Here is a 20,827-nt window from a genome sequence, read left to right as displayed (position 1 = left end):
TTATTTCAAAAGGTATTTTACACTTTAAAACTGTAGAAATTTTAAGACATTCCATTCAGCCTTAGGTCTGATCCATGAAAACAGCACAGCTCTGCAGAACGAAAAGAAAAGAGAACACTTTAAAGCAGCATTCCAAAGTATATATTCAAATGATCCTGTGGTACACTGTAAAGTTCACAATAACTCTTTTTACTTGCCCTGTAGTGCAAATACCCTTTGATGCGTGTGTGTTTGTGTGTGTGTGTGTGTGTGTGTGCGCGCGCGCTTAGGTCTTGCTCATACCTGAAGAAAAGGCGTCTGATCCATCAAAAATAATGAAAATACTTGCACAGCATATGAAAATTTTCAGTGATGGTATCATTACTGTAATGGGAGAAGGCTTTGCCATTATGTTAACTAGACAAAAATACAAAGCCCACATTATTTGGGTCTAGTCAGTCACAATAACTGGTGGTTTGTAATGATTTAGTATTCATTTTTCAAGGTGTAGTTTAAAAATCTGTCCGCTTACAATGATATGTGACAATGCCTCAATGATTAAAGTAAGGCTATTTTTTTTCATAGCCAAGAAATCTAAACAGAATTAATCCTTCATTAAAATATGAATGGATCAATTATTTATTTGTTAGATAGGTAGTGATGTAGCCCACTTAAACTTTTACAGTTTGGATCTGAGTACTAGGAGACACTACATGCTACTTACTTGGTAAACAGGTAGTGATCCAGCCTACTGGGCCTTTTCACAGTCGTGTCTTAAGTGCTAAACAGACAATATACATTCACTTTGGAAGTAGTTGTGTTAGTACATCATGAAGTAAAAAAAGGCAAAATATAATACTGGCAAAAAACACACTAAGATTAATTTGACAGTTTGCTGACCCCCAGGAGATATAGCACATGAGGATATAGATCTTCAAATATGCTAATGCCAAGCTACAGGAAGTGAATGTTTTGCAGTTCACGTCTTTCTAGAAGCACAGTATCATAGGATGTTCAAGGCTACGGAGTCATTATACCTTGCTAGTTCCCACACTTGACTATACCCCCCCCCCCCAATAGCAGGGCTAGGTCAGTGAAGCCCAAAGTGAATGGATTTATACTCATTCAATTTATCTGGATACAGTATGAAGGAAAACAACAGATCTCACTGCTTCCCCTGCAAGGGGAGGCTGTTTCAGAGTTATATATGCCTCTCTTTTTTTGTTTACTTGATCTGCTGAAGCAGGTTTAGCCTCTTTGTTCTGGTATTTGTGGGACTGTTTGATTAGTGAAAGCACAAGAGATCCTAGACTACTGGGTCCCAGATCCATTATACCTTCATAAATCAAATCTTCAGATCTCCAGGAGACTGGTAATACATACAAAGTGTTGGGTTCTATACAATGCATGCTGATGAATGTCTAAATGTTATACTGTGTCCAGAGTGTGAAGAAATATATTTGTAGAAGTGAAGAACTATATTTGTATAGAAGTACAAGGGCAGCTGTTGACTTCAAAGCAAGGCGAGACTGCATGCAGCAACTAAATGGATGAAATTAACTGAAATGAGGTGAGGCTACATCAAAGCAGGGCTAACTTTTGTTTCAACATTATTTAAAACACAGTTTTACTGCATCAACATTTCAAAATTCAGTATTTAACAACTTATAAAGTATTTGGTAATCTTCTATTTACATTTACTATGGATCATATCTTTCATAGCAGTGCACAGTTCCTATTAACTTTATACAAGGCCTTACAGCATTTACTCTATCCTTCTTACTTCTCCTACAAATTTCAATGCATAGTACAATTCAACCTGTGCATCTCCTTGAATTTTGCCTTAATTTACTTCTGCCTGACAACTCTCCACAGACCTCTCCACCTTCTCCTACTTTAGTTCACCCTTTTCCCTTTATATACTTCCAAAAACAGTTGCCATTTTCTTATATATGTTTACTTAGTTTTTGTTACCCCACTTCTTTGTTCCATTTCTTGAATGCCATCCACTATTCCTATAATGTCACTGCATGTTGGTTTGTCTCCTGACTTCTACGTTGTTATGGATTTTTTGGGCATAGTCAATAGAAGGCTCAAACTTTCAAGGTGGTGGATGACTGAGAAGCACATTAATTGGAGTTTTTCTAGTGTGGACAGTAAGAAACTGTCAAAAAGTCAGTAAAACCCGTTAATTTGAATGAAATTTTGCAGCCAGCTAGTAGATAGACTGCTTGCATGTCATCAAAGAAGAAATTTGGAAAAAGTAAGAGAAATGTGACCAGAAAAGAAGAATATGTTGTGGAAGGGAATGATCCCATTGCTGATCAGCAGGAAGCTGACAGATATGCTACATTAATACAGGAGATGGCTTCCAGTAAGCTAGAAGAGAAAATATATCAGATGCAGTCAGATGTTTTTAAAATAAGTGGAACCCTGGAAGAATATATAAGAACACATAAAAAACTGGTGCAAAAATAGAAGAAGCATTAAATATAACCTCTTCTGATGAACTGCTATGCTTGAAGTCAGAAAGAGGGATGGAGGAGAAATTGATACATACTAAGTCATTAAATAAATGTTAAAAATGGAGTTTATTTTTGCAATAGCACACAAGCTGGAAGTAGTGAACTACATTAACTTTACAAAATGTACAAACATTAATTGTATATATTTGTTAACTGAGAGGGAGAATCATTAGTTGCTTCAAATTTAGCCTCCAAGGAGTAGCCAAGAATAATACTGGTTAAAATGTATATCAGCAACAGGAGATTATTCTAACAAAAATGTGGCAAAAGGGAAAGGTTATGAATACTGATACTAGCATGTTATGACAATTATTACTTGCTTTACACCAGACAAAAAGTACAGTTTTGTACCTACCATAAATGTAGATGTTCGAGTGCTAATACAGCTGCAGTAATCACAGATGGGTTTTCAGCCGTCAGGCGGTCCCTTGGTCGGCCGAATTCCAAAGTCTTGGTCCGGCGTCGGTTGTCGTCGCTTACTCTTCTGACGTCAGGAAGGCCAGAGTATATAAGACACAGCCGACGTCATGTTCTTCAGTCTTTCTTACCCCAGATGTCAGGTGCCCCCAAAAGGAAGGCAATACATAAATAAAGCTTTTGTACATGTGAAAGAAATGCAATGTAATGCAAAATCAGTGTAAGCAAGCAAATAAAACATAGCAGGATAACCCAGACAAGTGGTATGTGGAGAAGGAGGGAGGGAAACCTGTACTGCAGCTGTATTAGCACTCGAACATCTACATTTATGGTAGGTACAAAACTGTACTATGTTCATCGTGCATACAGCTGCAGTAATCACAGATGGGTAGAGTCCCATAGCTATGCATAGGGTGGTAGGTACTATGAGGAACTGGGTTGAGCCAGAATGCCCTGCAAAACAGCAGTGGCAAAGCCTGCTCTTGTTCTGGAATACAAGGGCAGGTGGTAGTGTTTTGTGAAAGTATGCACAGAACTCCAAGTGGCTGCCTCCAAAATATCTTTAGTAGGAACACCTCTGAGGAAGGCTGTAGAGGTGGCTGTGGCCCTGGTGGAGTGAGATCTGATACCAGTAGGGACAGATTTCCCATGATAGGAATAACAAAACCGTATGCAGTGGCCAATCCACTTGGAAATGGTCTGTTTTGTAACTGGTTTCCCTTGAGCCCCTACAGCATAGGACACAAAAAGTTGTTCTGATTTCCTGAAGGACTTTGTTCTGTCCAAATAATAACGTAGCTGCCTATGGATGTCTAAAGAGTGTAGCAGCCTTTCCCCTTTGTTTTGAGGGTTAGGATAAAAGGTAGGTAGGTGTATGGCTTGATTTAAGGCTACCCTGGATACCACTTTTGGCATAAAAGATGGGTTGGTACGAAGGGAAACCCTGTCCTGATGGAAGATGAGGAAGGGCTGCACCGCCATGAGGGCCTGTAATTCAGAAACCCTACGAGCTGAAGTGATGGCCAGAAGGAAACTTGTTTTCCAGGACAAATATTGCAAATCTGTTGAGGCAGCAGGTTCAAAAGGAGGCAATGTTAATTTTTCTAGTATGTAATTAAGGTCCCAGGCTGGAATTGGTTGCTTCCTTGGAGGTCTTATATTCTTAGCCCCTCTGAGGAACTGCCGTAAGAGTGGGTGAGAGAATAACGGAGGATCCGTGTTGAATTCTGCAGAAATGGCTGAGGCATGTATTTTTATGGAAGAAAATGAAAGTCCACTGTTCAGCAGTTCAGCCAGGTACTGTAAAACCTGAGGCAAGTTCAATTTTCTAGGGTCCTGGCCTCTTTTCTCATTCCAACAGCAAAACCGCTTCCATTTGGCGGAGTAAGCTTTTCTAGTAGATGGTCTTCTGGCTTCCAAAATGACATCCTTCACCTCCTTGGAGAGTAGGGTCTGTTGTGGTATTAAGGGATTTTCCATGCAGCGAGGTTGAGTGTTTTCAGCTGACTGTGAAGAGTTTTGTATCTGTTCTGAGTCAGCAGAAAAGGTATTAGAGGCAGGGACCAGGGAGGAGTATGTGTTAGGCTCCTCAGGAGTGGGTACCAGTGTTGCCTTGGCCAATCTGGAGCAATCAGTATCATCCTTGGTTTGTCTGTTCTTGCTTTCAAAAGCACCTTGGGCAGAAGAGGCAGAGGTGGGAATGCATAAACTGTCCATGCTGTCCAACTGAATGAAAGGGCGTCCACTTTCCAGGCCTTTGGATGGAAGGTCCTTGAACAAAACTTTTTCAATTGATGGTTCCTGTGGGAGGCAAAAATATCTATGTCTGGCCTCCCCCACGATTGGATTATCTCTGTAAACACCTGAGGATGTAACTTCCATTCGTGTGGATCTGTCATATTTCTGCTTAGAATGTCTGCCAGTGTGTTTTCCAGTCCTGGCAAGTACTGTGCTTGTAGCTCGATTTGTCTTTCCAGAGCCAAGTTCCAAAGAGTCATGGCTAGTCTGCACAAGGGGTATGAATGTGTTCCTCCTTGTTTGTTTATGTACCACATTACTGTGGTGTTGTCTGTTCTTATCAGTAATTGTCCTGGATGCAAGAAGTCTTTGAAGGCTGTAACTGCATTTATTACTGCTAGCATTTCTTTTTGATTGATGTGAAGGTGCTTTTCCTTTTGGGACCATCTGCCCTGAATGCACCTGTCCTTCATGTGCGCCCCCCAGGCGTAGTCTGAGGCGTCTGTGGTTATGACTTGTTTTGCTTGAGGCTTGCAGAATGGAAGGCCTGCGTTTACTTGACATGCTTGGGCCCACCATAGGAATTCCTTTTGCAAACATGGAATTATCAGTATAATTGCTTCCAAGCTGTGACTGTGTTGAGACCATAGATTTTTTAGGTACCACTGAAGTTTCCTCATATGCAACTTTGCACGTGGGATTAGAAGAATGCAAGATGCCATGAATCCCAGAGCCTGCAGGATTTTCCTTGCAGTAAGCCTGGTACTTTTTGCTAGTGTTTTGAAGTACTGAGATAGTTGCCCTTGTTTTTCTGGCGTAAGATATGCCATCTGGGTGTTTGTGTCCAAGCTGGCACCCAGGAATGTTATTTTCTGAGATGGTGTTAGCCTTGATTTCTCCTTGTTGATGGTATATCCCAGAGAAAGCAGTAATCGTGTCACATATGCCAGATGTTCCAGTAGTATGTGTTTGCTGTCCGCTTGGATCAGGCAGTCGTCCAGATAAGGGTAAATTTGTATCCCTTGAAGTCTGCAGTAGGCGATTACTGATGCTAGGCACTTTGTGAATACTCTGGGCGCAGTAGATAAGCCAAAGGGCAATGCAGAGAATTGATAGTGGATTGAACCTGCAAGAAATCTGAGGTATCTTCTGCAGCTTTGTCTGATTGGGACATGCAGGTATGCCTCCTTGAGGTCCAATGTTACCAGCCAAAACTCCTTGCCCAGCATGGGAAGAAGTTGCCGTAATGTGAGCATCTTGAATTTTGGAACGAGTAGAAATGTGTTTAGGATGGATAAGTCCAGAATGGGTCTCCAGTCGGTTCCTTTTCTTGGTACCAGAAAAAGTCTTGAATAAAAACCTTGACCTTGTTGGTGCGTAGGTACCTTTTGTATAGCTCTCATGTTTAGGAGCTTTGAAATTTGCAGTTGTGCCTCTGCCCTTTGATTTTGTGGCAGGTTTGGCATGCCTCTCATTTTTGGAAGAGTGTGAAATTGAAATTTGTAGCCTCTGTTTATGATGTCCAGTATCCATTTGTCTGTTGTGACAATATGCCAATTGCTTGCAAATAATGCTAGTTTCCCTCCCAAAGGTGCTGCCAGCTGTGACTTGCTTGGCAAGGAAATGAGGGAGTCATTGGGCTTGCTTCCTGTATTGTTGTGCACTGTCTTCACCACCTCTTGGTGCTGGAGATTGCCATTGTCTGCCTCTATATGATCCTTGTGGTTGCCCTCTGCCCCTTGTGCGTCTGTATCTACCTCTTTGGGGCTTGTCACTGGCTGGAAAGGACCAGTTTTTTGAAGGCCAATTCCTGCTAAAACGTGGTGGCTGGACCTGTAAGAAAGCTTTGACAGTTTGCATAGATTTGGCTTTTTCTTCCATTTTTCCGTAGTATCTCCTCAGCATTAGTACCAAAAAGTACATCCTTTTGTAAAGGAGCATCAAGAAGTTTAGCTTTCACATGATCAGGCAAATTTTGTTCCCTAAGCCAGGCATGTCTGCAAATGACTGATCCTGTAGCAGCCGCTCTACTGGAGGCCTCTGGGGCATCATAACCACATTGTAAGGTGTGTTTACCCACTTGCTCCGCACTATGCATCATATCCTGTAACTCTTTAAAATCTGGTTGTTCAGGTAGAGACATTTTGTTCCTTAATTGTGATAACAGGTACTGTTGATATTTAATCATATGAAACTGACAGTTTAAGGCCCTCATGGCTAGGGTGGCCGAGGTATATACCTTCTTACCCCACCTTTCTAGAGATCTAGATTCCCTTTCTGCAGGAAGTGGATTCTTGGCAGTGGGGGGCCTTTAATCCCTTGGGGCCTTGTGAAATGGTTTCAGGGTCAGCATTATGGCCTTTGTAGAGAAATTGGTGAGAACTGGGTACTCTGTAATACCTATCAGGCTTTACTGGTGCAGGAGGCAGAGAATCAGGGTTAAGACAAGCCTCCGAATAGACATCATCCAGTACATCCAAAACAGGGGGTATAGCTAGAGGTCTGTGCTAAGGTAACCAAAGAAATTCCCTAAGTCTTTTCTTGGAATCTGAAAAGTCTTGGCCTTCCCAATGGAAGTGTTCCCTCAAGGTGTGCAAGGTTTCCCCAAAAGAAAAATCCTCAGGGGGGGATACAGAAGGAATGGACTGTTCTGCATCCGAATCCTCAAAAGGGGAGTAAGAGTGTTCCTCTGCATCAGAATGTTCTGATAAAATGGATCCCTGATCAGAAGAGGGAGATTCTTCCTCCACTCTGGGTCTCTTGTCAGGAGGGGGCTGAGAACCTCTGATAAGAGTTATTAGATCCTCAGCCATTTTAAGCATCTGTTTCTTAGGCATGGGTCCAGGAGATGGGCCTTGTGCAGCAGGCCTAGTGGGATGCCTGGCTGCTTTGGATTTAGTAAAGGCCTTAATAGAAAAAGAAGATGAAGGCCTAAATACACCATGGGTGGAGGTGGACCTGTCCACATTAGTAGGCTCGACATAAGCCGGGGCTTCGGTTGTAGTCTGGGAAAGGGCCGAAGACCCAGCGGTCTCGGGTACAGAGGACACCGCCAAAGGAGTGTCGTCGGTAGTCAGGGACTGCAAAGGCGTCTCGCTGAGAACCGGACCACGTGTAGCCTGTTTTGGCGTGGTGTCGGCAGAGACCGCGGGCCTCGCGTGTCGGTCCTTTTCCTTGCGTTTTTTTGGATAAAATGGAAGTCGGAGTGTCCGACGACATTTTATAGTCAAAAGCTTTACCAAAATAGTGTTGGGCGAACTCCGCCCGACGCTTGATAGTGCGTTTATTGAAGGTAGCGCAAAAGCGACAGCCCGAGACGTCGTGGTCTGGGCCCAAACAAGGTATGCAAAGGGAATGGAAATCCTTATGCGGTATTTGCTTCCCACAAGAAATACAATTATTAACTTTTTCTGACATCGGTCTGAGGCAAGAAAAGTTTCCAACGGGTACTTAGCTTTAATGAAGACTTCGGTTCCAAATATTTTCGTAATTCAGGAGCTGGCCGACCGGCACTTGCGAACTGCTTCTGCTTCGGGCACCGCGCGGCAAAAAAAGACTGAAGAACATGGCGTCGGCTGTGTCTTATATACTCTGGCCTTCCTGATGTCAGAAGAGTAAGCGACGACAACCGACGCCGGACCAAGACTTTGGAATTCGGCCGACCGAGGGACCGCCTGACGGCTGAAAACCCATCTGTGATTACTGCAGCTGTATGCACGATGAACATCAGAAATAAGTTTGTTCCAATCATTAAGAGTTATCAAGAAGCTGGTATGAAATTCAAACTATTATATACAGCCATTTTCAAAATATTTTCTATGGATGGGCCAACATATATGCTGTTGGCCATAAAGAGGCTAAATTGAAAAATGAAAAACTGTACGTATAATTTTTTTTTTTATTTTTCTAAGTACATTTTGTGATAAATAGTTTAACAGTAAATATAACAGTCATGCATAGTATGCAGTAAAAATTTATTGTAACCATGGGGGTGGGGGGTGGGTAATGTTTGTCTGAGCGTAAATTTGAATTTACTGTAACCATGGGGGTGGTGATGTTTTTCTGGGTGTATGTTGGCATGATTTGTAATAGCAATAATAGCAAAGCAAGGAAGCATCTCTTTAAATGTAAGATACAGAAACATAAAGAAATGAAAGCATACTATGTTGCTTGAAGGAATTGTTTTCTAAGTGTTTGCAGAAGGGATTAGTAATAGTAAGCTAAGAAGGAACCTTTAAAAAGAAAAAAGGCTAAGAAGTAGCAGTGTAAAGTTAAATAATGTGATCTGTAGCTGCTGGGAGCTGGATTATCAGTGTGTGGTGTGTGCGTGCGTGTGTGTGTGTGTGTGGTTGTGTGTGTGCGTGTGTGTGTGTGTGGTTGTGGTTGTGTGTGTGTGTGTGTGTGTGTGTGTGTGTGTGTGTGTGTGTGTGTGTGTGTGCGTATGTGTGTGTGTGTATGTGTGTGTGTGTGTGTGTGTGTGTAGATTAGTTTATGTAAACTTAAATGCTCATTTCTTCTTAATAACTACAAGGTTAGAATAATGGAATATAATAAATAATACAGATGTGCCAGTGGTAGTACTCTCCTTTATTCACCAAAGTTAAACAAATTAAAAAAGCAAAGGATTTTTTTCAATTAACCAGATTCTTGGCTTAGAAGAATCAAAATGCAGTCACTAGACTGGTTTAGTAGAAACTGAAAGAGTTGAACTGATTTACTTGAGATAAGGAAGGAAGTAGGAAGATGTCAAGAGATAGGTAGTGCATTTTAAATATCCTTTTTGGCAGTCCAGGTAAGTGTTAGTAATTAAATTTAAAAGGGTAATGGAATCTACTTTTATGGGAAAGGAAAATAAAAAGTGAGCATAAACAGTATTAAAATCAAATACCTCCAAAGCAACTCTAATTTTAGAATATCACAGTATGACGTTGTCCTGTTCGATTCTCAGCTAGAGCGTCTTCTGTGTGGAGACATGCGTGAATGGGCGTACCTTCGTTGAAGGTTGTGCGTCAGAGTTGGCAACTCGGCATGTAAAACTCTACTGCCAATCATTAGCGGACCGGAGTTCCGTGTGGCGACCCCTAACCGGGAAAAGCCGAAAGGCACAACAACAACAACAACTAAACATAAAGTCATAACAGTTATTTCCTTCTTTCAAAGCTAGTCTAAGATTCTTTTTCAGAGAGCTAATTTTTAAATTAACTGAATAAATGTAGTTTGATGTCCACACAAGAGAGAAACAAAAATAATTTTAAAGCAAGCAGCAATATATCTAGGTGTTAACAATGGTAATAACATGCACATTAGCATGAGTAGCCTTATTTATAGGGTAGAAACCGCCTGAGTGAGTACAGTCATCAATTTGAAGCTGCAGTTCTTATTTGGAGTGTAAAGCTCTGTTCATGCCAGCATATACAATTCTTTGGTGTGTGTGTGTGTGTGTGTTAAAGGACATGGACAGAGTTATATAATATATATAACCAAACACCCTAATACTAGGTGATTTTAACTACTCTGCCATTAACTGGGAAAACTACTCATGTACCAACACCTTTGCCCAACGGTTCTTGGAATTCATAAAGTCCAACGCCCTGGATCAACTAATCCATAGTCCCATCAGGGGCTCCAATATCCTAGACCTGGTCATTACCAACATGGGAAATTGATGCTCCACACCTATGGTCAACCCCCCTCGTTAGTCAGGTCTGACCATAAGCTAATCACTCTTAACATCCACATCCCAACCCCACCCCCCCAGTAAGGAAACCTCCATAAAAAACTTCTCCAAAGCCAACTTCATGCTACTCAAGTCAGAAGTGACAAACTTCATGACACCCATGCAGACGGGAACTGAAAGTTCAACTGCTGAATCCTACGCTAAGGCACTGTATGAGCACATCCACTCATGCATGAATCGTGCCATCCCAAATAGAACCAAGATGCTCTCATCCAAAAAAAGGAAGTCAATCTGGTGGTCCCCTGCCATAAACTAACTTTACAACAAAAGGAAGAAACTGTTGCAGAAAAGAGGAAAATCCCAGGATGCAAAAAACTCCCTTACCAGCCTCAGTAAAAAACTGAGATCCCTCATAAAATCCTCCAAAGCTAGTTACGAAAATAAAATTGCCAAAGATTCCAAGGGCAACCACAAGGCATTCTATAACTATGTCAAGAATCTAAATGGCAATGCTCAGATCTACTCTGAGCTAAAACAGAATGGCATTAAATATACTGATCCCAAGGATATTGCCAATATCCTGGCAGATCGATTCAGTGCCAATTTCACCCCCCTCTCACCCCCTAAATGGCCCATCTCAATACCAGAAGATTGCCAAATTCCGGTAATAATGGCCACACAGGTAAAAAACGCACTCTCCAAAGCTAAGAATACAGCATCCATGGGACCAGATGACATCCCGGGCTGTGTACTGCATGAACTACAATATGAACTGGCACCTCACCTAAATGTCATGTTTAATCATAGCCTCACCTCAGGTATTGTGCCCACTGAGTGGCGCAGAGCTACAGTTATCCCACTCCACAAGGAGGGATCCACCTTGGATCCCGGAAACTACCGTCCCATCAGTCTGACAAGCCTTACCTGCAAGGCCATGGAGCGTATTATCATGGAACTTATAAACAAAGATATTGGCAACCTTCAAACACTGGACCCCACCCAGTTTGGGTTTGTGAAGGGCCGATCTTGTCTCCTGAACCTGACTGACTTCTTCGAATCAGTCTCCAGAGCCATGGATAAGGGTAAGGTGGTCCACACAGCCTATCTAGAACTTGCCAAGGCCTTTGACACCATCCCCCACTCTGGAATCATAGATAAACTTACTAAGCTGGGCATTAATCCCTACGTCACCCAATGGGTTGCTGTCTTACTGAAAGAACCCACACTGTAAAAGTAGCCGACTCCAAATCCAGCTCCAGACAAGTGACAAGTGGAGTACCTCAGGGTTCAGTCCTGGGACCGCTCTTGATTGGCATCTACTTCTCTGAAGTACAGGCCAACACTAAGGGACTCTGGCTAACAAAGTTCGCAGATGACTGCAAACTGGGAGTCATTATTGAATCCCCAAATTATGTGTATACTCTACAAAAGGGCCTTACAGAAACAGATGCTTGGTGCCAGGGCCATGGGCTCAAGCTCAATGCCAAGAAATGTATAGTTATCCCCTTTGGGAAAAAACATGTATCTGTGAATTACCATATAGGTGGCAGTACATTAAACACCGAAAGTGTGATAAGAGACTTAGGGACACAGGTGGACAGTGGTCTCACCTTCGATAACCACATAGCCACAACAGTCAGGAAATCCTTCTATGTGGCACACCTCATCACTAAGGGCTTTTCATCCAGAAAAAAGAGGTCATTGTCCCACTGTACTCATCCCTCATTAGACCCATTATAGAATACAACACCCCGTTTGTTATGTACCTCTCAAGACATCTGCAACAACTGGAAAGGCCACAGAAATACCTCACTAAAAGAATCACAGGCCTAAAGCAGATGCCCTACGCTGACCACCTTAAAAAACTCCAGCTATACTCTGTTGCATATCGTCTACTCAGAGGCGATCTCTGCCTAACATATAAAGCTATATCAAACCCAGAGTTGTTGGAGATGCTACACCTAAAGAAATCCCAATCCCTCAGAGCCACACGCTCCAAGGATCAAACCTTGTTATCACAATAAACAAAACACGCTAGAGGGATAGGTTCCTGACCCAGAGACTCCCCAGACTCTGGAATAGATTGCCCATACATGTCAAGCAGAGTGCCTCTTTGGCCTTCTTCAAAAGGAACCTTGACGATTGGATGGGAGAAAGGAAATTCTCCCCAGGGATCACGTCATTCACCCTGCTAGACATGGGTCCAGGGAAGTAAATAGTGTGGGAAGAAATAGCCAGGGAATTGTTATGGCTAGGGTTGTATAGGCCCTAGGGCTGATATCCTAGTACCAACCTATGAACTAACTTTAACTGTATGAAATATGGGATAGGAACTCAACCAAAGGTGTGAAATTACAATTATATAAACATTTTGTCTTAGTCCAGTGTTAAAAAGTATGCACACACTGCTAGCAAGAATATTGTCAATTTTAACACCGAATGTAAATGGCCTTACAGACACAGGAGAAAGGACTGGATGAACATGATGCCTCTCAGGAAGAACAGTTTCAAATAATAAGAGAATATGTAGAAAAAAATTAGACTGTTTGTTATACCAGAGCAACTAGAAGAAGCAGATGCCAATAATTTTATGAATGTAAAAATAAGCATCTGGATTGGTGTTCCACAACAAGATTTGTAAATGTTAACTGAGAAAGCACATGTCTATGTTTCAAATCTGGGCATGAGAAAGCAGCTGATACCTATATTAGTAAAGATGCAATCATTGCAATCATACTAGCAGAACGAGTTGCTCCTGACAACACTGTGGTAGAAGGCAAATATAGTAAAAAATGAGGATGGCAAAATGTTTGTGGAAAATGATTATTCACTGTACACTAGGAAGGAGAGAAGCAAGTTTATTCTAGCAATCAGGAAATATCAAATAGAATATTTTGAAGAGCACTGGAGACTGAAGTTGCTATATCCAGTAGTCTTCAGAATATTTTCCTGGAGGATCAAATACATTTTTGGATACTGAATAAGCAAATGAGAAAATAAAAAAGGGTTTTAGCCAACAAAGTGTGTACTATCAAAATGAAGGGGCCTTTGCTTCTCATTCTTCTGACAGCAACCAATAACAAAACACAAAGAAATTTTGTCAGTGAAACATCAAAAGATAAAATGGTTGAGTGACAGAAAAAAAAAAGAAGCTCACCTTAAAGAATCATGAGTTTCTTGGACCTGAACCAGAGACAGGTTATGGGAGATTGAGATGATCAGGAAGAATACTAGCTACAATGTGAAATTAGTGAAGAACTGGGAGAACTGAAAAGCATCTATTCCATTAGATATATAATTAGACACATGAAATGTGGTTCGACAAGAAGAAATGGCTGAAAAAGACAGGCAAGTCTGATGAATGTATTAAGCTGGTGGGCGAATGCAAAGCATAAGCCTTCACTTTATGTCATTAATGTGTAGGAGGAAACTAAAAGGGCTAATAAGTATAAATAAAACGGATGCTGTGCTTATTACTATTTGTAAAAAAATGTCATGATGTAAATTTCATGTTACAATGTAAAGCAGTTCTGTAGAGTATAGATTTGGAGGTATTTTTAAATATAACAGTTTAGTCCCTAAAAGTACAAAAGTACTAACTATGAATTTTTATGGAACGTTTCTCCAGAAAGGTACTTATCTGCCTAACCATAAAGAAGTGCGAGCTGACCATTGATCACTGAAAGCCTACAAGAGGAGCACACTTCAATGGCAAATAATTTCTGAACAGCATGCACTCTAACCACTGATTTTATGTACCTCTCATCAGATCCTTCAGAGATTAGAGCATATGGAGGGTGACCTAAGTCTTCAAATACTGGCTGTTTGTTGTATCCTGGACAAGGTGCAACCCATACAGTTTAGGCTACTGCAACAATGATCGAATGATGAATATTAGCTGACACATGCATCTTGAAAGTGGAACAGCTGAGGTTAAAACAGTACAAGTAGATGAAACAAGGATCACCTGCAAATTTGCAGAATGGTGCTCTGCAGAGTACTACTCTACCTAAATGACGAACTTCTGCCACTTCAAGGTCCCTGTGAATGGAAGGATCCTGGCAAACTCAGTTACTTATGATACAAATGCTGAAAGTTTGAGATGACATGATCAACAGACCTCGATGCTTTGCCAAAGATGGCCTGCATCTGTCACCCCTAGATTTCCAGATACTAGGTAAGGCTTTGCCACCTCTATAGTGCCTTTTGTAGGCAGTGTTCTAAAGACCAAATTACCACCATAACAGCTATAAATAAATGCAATCTGAAGGTCATGCTGCTCAGTGCTAGAAGTCTAAATTTCAAGATGCACTCATTCGAAGCATTCCTCAAAATGGAGAATATCGACATTTGTGCTGTAACGGAGACCTGGTTTAAAGCAGCAGAAAGCATCCCTGTGCTACCAGGCTATAACTCATTCCACACCTTTCGGCCCCAGAACATGGACCAAAGCTACAAAGGTGGTGAAGTCTCCATATTCACAAAGGATATGCACATCTTCAGACTAGTAGCCCAGCATAATGCATCTGAGATACTTCAGGTACAACTAACAGTAGGTAAGATGGCGATTCAGGTTGTAGCCAACCATGTTGCAAGACTCTCACTCCACATTCCTAACACCCTGGAAACTATTAGGGTCTAACCCAACACTCTCACACTGGGTGACTTCAACTACCCCTCCATCAACCGGAAAAACTACTCATGCACCAATACACTTGCCCAATGCTTCCTGGAATTCATTAATTCCAATGTGCTGGACCAGCTCATTCTTACCCCCACTAGAGGAAGCAAAATCCTTCTCCTGATTATTACTAACATGGGCAACCGTTGCTCAACATCAATAGTCAATTCCTCCCTGGTTAGATCCGACCACAAACTAATTACCATGGAAATCCACATCTCAACCACACCACCAGCAAAGGTAACCACCATGAAAAACTTCTCCAAAGCTGACTTTGGGCTCCTAAAAACAGAGGTGGCTAACTTCACAGCACCAATGCAAATGGAAAATAGGTGCATGACCGCCGAATCATACACCAATGCACTGTACGAACACATACATAAATGCATGGAACTAGCCATACCCAACAGAACCAAGACGCTCTCATCCAAAAAAAGGTAGCCAATCTGGTGGTCCTCTGCCACTGACAAACTTTATAACAGAAGGAAGAAACTATTGCAGAAAAAGGCGATGTCCCAAGACTGGAAAACTCACTTATTAGCCTCAACAAAAAGTTGAGATCCCTCATCAAAACCTCTAAAGCTAGCTATGAAGGCAGAATAGTGTCAGACACTAAAAACAACCACAAAGCCTTCTACAGTTATATCAAGAATCTCCATGCAATACCCAGATTTGCTCTGAGTTACTGCACAATGGTACCTTCTATACTGAGTCAACAGATACTGGCAACATACTGACTGACAGATTCAGTACCAACTTTACCCATCCCCCCAAAGGACCAATCACAATATCGGAAGAATGCCAGGCATCCAGCATTACTGCAGCACAGGTTACAGCTGCATTGTCCAAGGCCAAGAAAACAGCTTCCTTGGGACCCGACAATATCCCTGTATGTGTTCTACACGAACGACAAAGTGAACTGGCACCACACCTGTGTGCCCAGCCCAATCACAGCCTCACCTCAGGCTTTGTCCCTACAGAATGCAGCACTGCTACAGTCATCCCTCTCCATAAAGGGGGAGTGACTACAGATCCTGGGAATTATCATCCCATTAGCCTGATGAGCCTGATATGTAAAGCTATGCAGCGCATCATCATTGACCTAATTAACAAGGATATAGGGAATCTCCAAATTCTGGATCCCACGCAATTTGGTTTTGTGAAGGGTAGATCATGCCTGCTCAACCTGGTTGACTTCCAGAGCTGTGGATGAGAGCAAGGGAGTTCATACAGCCTACCTCAATCTGGCCAAGGCTTCTGATACCATTCCCCACTCAGGAATTATTGATAGACTCACTAAACTAGGCATCAACCCCTTTATCACTAGGTGAGTTGCAAATTGGCTCACAGATAGAACCCACAGTGTGAAAGTAGCAGACTCCAAGTCAGACTGCCAACCAGTCATGAGTGGAGGCCCACAGGGATCGGCCCTGGGTACTCTCCTGTTTGACATTTACTTCTCAGAAGTCCAGGCCAACATGGAAGGAATCTGGCTGACCAAGTTCGCCAACGACTGTAAGCTGGTAGGCATTATTAACTCCCCAAGTGATGCAGGCATCCTACAGAAAGTCTTCACTGAGACCAACGACTGGTGTAGAAACTATGGCCTTAAGCTTAATGCCAAAAAATGCGTCATCATTCCCTTTGGGAAAAACTCAATTCCCACTAATTACCACATTGATGGTAGCCCACTGAACACTGAGGGCGTTAGAAGAGATTTGAGGCACAGGTTGACAGCAACCTCTCCTTCGACAACCACATTGCCACTGTGGTTAGAAAGTCCATCTATGTGGCACATCTCATTACCAAGAGTTTTGCACCAGGAAGAAAGAGGTCATCGTCTCCCTCTCTAGTCTTCCCTCATTAGATCATAGTATAATGCCCCATTTGGTATGTACCTCACTAAACACTTGCAACAGCTGGAAAGGCCACAAAAGTACCTCACGAAGAGGATCCTAGGCCTTAAACACATGCCCTACATGGACAGACTAAAAAAACTCCAGCTTTTCTCTGTCTCCTATTGGCTATTAAGAGGTGATCTCTGCTTGACTTACAAAGCCATGTCTGTCCCAGCCCTGTTAGAAATGTTACACCTAAAGAAATCCCAATCCCTCCACCCTACACACTCCAGAGACCTCAACCTCATTACCACAATCAACAGAACATGCTGGAGGGACAGGTTCATAATCCAGAGACTGCCCATGCTCTGGAATAGACATCCCATACATGTCAAGCAGAGCACCTCACTGGCCCTTTTCAAGTGAAATCTTGAGAAGTGGATAGGAAATAGAAAGTTCACCTCGGGGATCACTCCAGTGTCTCTACTTGATAAAGGCACCGGGAACTAATGGTGGAATGATGCCAGGGCACTTCTATGGGCTAGGCTTGTAAAGGCTCCAGGGCCGTTGGCCTAGTACACACCTATGAACCTATGGTCTACATCAGAAGACAGGCCCTGAGAAGGTGCAGTCTGTCAGTCCAGCTTGGGGGAACCTATGGCTAGGACCAGTACAGCTTCCTGTACTGCCACAGACCTAACAGCATAAAACCATAACATTCCTGACCACAAAGGGGGAATCAGAATTAGTTGCGTACTTCCAAAAGTGCTATGAGTGTTCACTTTCTTGGCTGATTATATTGATAGGTGCTAAGTGCATTTTTAGCTTTCTGAAAAGAATTTACACTGTCTGCAGAAATGTGAATGTGACAGCATTGGTTTCCATGACAAAACGTGGCAAACAAACTTAGAAGAAATCTGAAAAACATATTCTGTGGTAGCAGACTGTGTGGCAATGACTAAGGAAACTTAGTGGTGGCTGATGTTCCTGTGAATGTAAAAATAAATCAGTCAATTACTAGTTAAGCCATGTCATAGAAGAAATTGCTGGAAGGATTTAGGGAGAGTAAAGACAGATGGAATAGTTTAATAAGTTAACTGAATAAACAGGATGTGGAAACTGCTGACACCATGTAACTGTATGCTACAGCCACTAGATAACTGCAATGTTGGTGTGAAGATCTTAATAACGAAAACATTAGTTTGCAGCCAGATGCTGAGATTTTGAAAGAGAAACTTGCAGAGCAGGAAGACAGCTTGATTGAGAAATCTGAATCAATACAGTTCCCAAACAGGTGGAAGTAGGTGATTATATGACATGTATACAAACCAAGTTGGCTGAATGCACTGGGCTACATGCAACTCTAAAACTGAAAGAGCCCATAGAGTGTTTATGTCTGAAAGAACTGTTGCAGATACAAGGTCCAGGCATAGCTTTTTTACACCTTCACTGAATTATCACTTGTGACATTGGCAAAATTATACTTATATAAAACTAACTGAACGATATTAACAAGTTCACATTTACAAAACACATATACTGCTATATATCATATAATCACAGAACATTACATACTTTGTTAAATTCCTGCCTTTTCTTGAACCTCATTCCTCCTCCAAAACATTTTTCTGCTTGTTTTGTTCCCACAATTTCCATTTTTCTATGTAATTTACTCCTACCATTTTCTAAAGATTCAACGTCTTGTTCTTTTATCTTTGTTACAATATTCACTACTTCAAGTACAGTTGACTTTAGAGTATGATTTCCATTTCTAATAACTGCTATTTTTGGTAGCTACCAGAATTAAACTTAACAAGGCCTTACAATGCCTAGGTAATTTAGGTCCTGTATCCCAGTTCAAAAAATAAAACATTTCCTTAGTTACACTCATTTGCTTGCCCACTACTCCCGTCAGAGTACTCTGTGGGGAATTTTTAAAGTCTGTCAATTCATTACACTCTGAGAACATATGCTCCAGGTACCTCTTTCTTCCCCATTTCATATCCAACATTTGCCATCTACCCGAGGAAAACTTCTTTGGAGTCTGTTTGGGGGTATAAAGTACCCATGCAAACACTTACAGGAAAAAAATCCTAAATCTTCTAGATTTTGTTGCATATCTGAGAGCCATACATATGTCCTCCTCCCATTGCTTCTTTGTGAATTGCGTATCTAGTCTCTATCTTCCCAATCATTTCTAGCCTCTTCTGATTGATTCCTATAGTCATTGTGCAATATTTTACATGCCTAATAATTATCCCTTTTTAACAGCAGCTTCTATTCTAAGATTTGAATCACTTAAGGTGAAAGGTCAACTGATGTTGTTGTCATGTCCTAATAAAATAAATACATAATTGGAGATAAAACTGTTTTTCAAGAATGACTACACTCTTCAGACATCTGAAAAGGCACAATTTTTCTTTTCTCTTTTTTTTTTTGGGCTGCCAATGAAGAAATGTCATGTAAACACTTGAAGTTTTGTATTCTTTATCTGGCATTCCTCTGGGTATATTTTCTAAGACATTTTACGACTTTGGCAAGTGGCAGTCAAGGTGATTATGAATTATGATCCTATGAACCAAAATGGAGATGGGAGTGGATGTTGCAGAAAGGGAGAATGCCTCATCCATGGAGTTGAGTAGCTCAGAAAAACAAGTGGCAAGCAACCTATAGGCAAAACTTATGCACCAGTAATCATTTCCAATGTTATGGTTCACTCTAGTGCAGAAGTAAAACTTGTCACAAGCACTCTGTCAGCATCTGTGGTAAATGATGTGGATGCTATTCTGGGACAATGTTTTCCTCGCTGAGTTTCTTAATGATAAACTTTGGCTGATGGAGTAGGGTTTTTTTTTTGACAGCATATTGGAACTAGAGAAAGTTAACATTTTGTTTGCCTATGTGATGAAAGCAGAGGACAGGAAGAAATGGAAACAGGTGATCTGCTGTGGCGACTCCTAATGGGAACAGCCGAAAGAAGATGATGATGATGTGATGAATTTTCTCCTCTGAGGGACTGCTCTGAAAGTATGTCTGGGCTGAAATGACAGTGATTAAACTCTTAGTAATGAAAGAGAGAGAACTAAGCATAGCTCCTCGTGGTCCCCTGCAGAGTTCCTAAGCCAGCAGAGAGCAGAAAAAGCAACTTTCTTGATCATAAGTATTTTTTAAACTTTTTAGTTTGCATTTTTCGATCTTTTGAGCTTTTCGACTACTGTTTGTGCCTATATTACTGTTTTATTACCTTATTTTCCTGTTTTTGTGAGCTTATATTGTTGATTGCACTTGTGGGCTAAAGTATTGCTTAAAAGTAACAAACAGGCTAATACACTCAAGTGTACCAGCCTTTGATAGCAATTTAGTCGAAAACAAAGCATTTACTGCATTTTTTCTGTCTGTTTGCAAAAAACAAAAAACAAAAAATATTTCTCCTTTCCTAAACTTTCCTAGCTAGTTGTTCCATTGATCAGATTTTGCTGATCCCTGGGCTTTGTATTTGGTTTCTGTGTTCCTCCATTTTCTTGTGTGGCCAGAGGTAGTTTCTTTACTCACCAGTGGGAGTGGGGAGTACTGAGTTGCATGTTTGTCCTCAGAGGAGTGGTTAGAAGCAGCAACTAGTAATTTGTCGGCCATTTTGGGTCATTTCCTGTTTTTTCCAGCCCCCTGCTATAAAGCACGCTTTGGCAGGCTTTTCTGGCATTAGAGAACTAGGCATAGCTCCTCGTGGTCCCCTGCAGAGTTCCTAAGCCAGCAGAGAGCAGAAAAAGCAACTTTCTTGATCATAAGTATTTTTTAAACTTTTAGTTTGCATTTTCGATCTTTTGAGCTTTTCGACTACTGTTTGTGCCTATATTACTGTTTTATTACCTTATTTTCCTGTTTTTGTGCGCTTATATTGTTGATTGCACTTGTGGGCTAAAGTATTGCTTAAAGTAACAAACAGGCTAATACACTCAAGTGTACCAGCCTTTGA

The 20,827-nt window shown here is 41.5% G+C and overlaps 1 protein-coding gene across 1 annotated transcript in view; it reads right to left on the bottom strand.

Annotated features, from left to right (window-relative positions):
* LOC122795779 (endoplasmic reticulum aminopeptidase 2-like) overlaps positions 1 to 20,827 on the bottom strand; it is a 1,481,589-nt gene that overhangs the window by 487,048 nt on the left and 973,714 nt on the right. The gene's annotated exons all lie outside the window — the stretch shown is intronic.

The sequence above is a fragment of the Protopterus annectens genome, chromosome 2.part2 (assembly GCF_019279795.1).
Source record: "Protopterus annectens isolate FY-2018-M chromosome 2.part2, PAN1.0, whole genome shotgun sequence".
NCBI classification, from domain to species: domain Eukaryota; kingdom Metazoa; phylum Chordata; order Ceratodontiformes; family Protopteridae; genus Protopterus; species Protopterus annectens.
The sequence above is the reverse complement of the archived record's forward strand: the minus strand, read 5'-3'. Positions and strand labels throughout refer to the sequence as shown.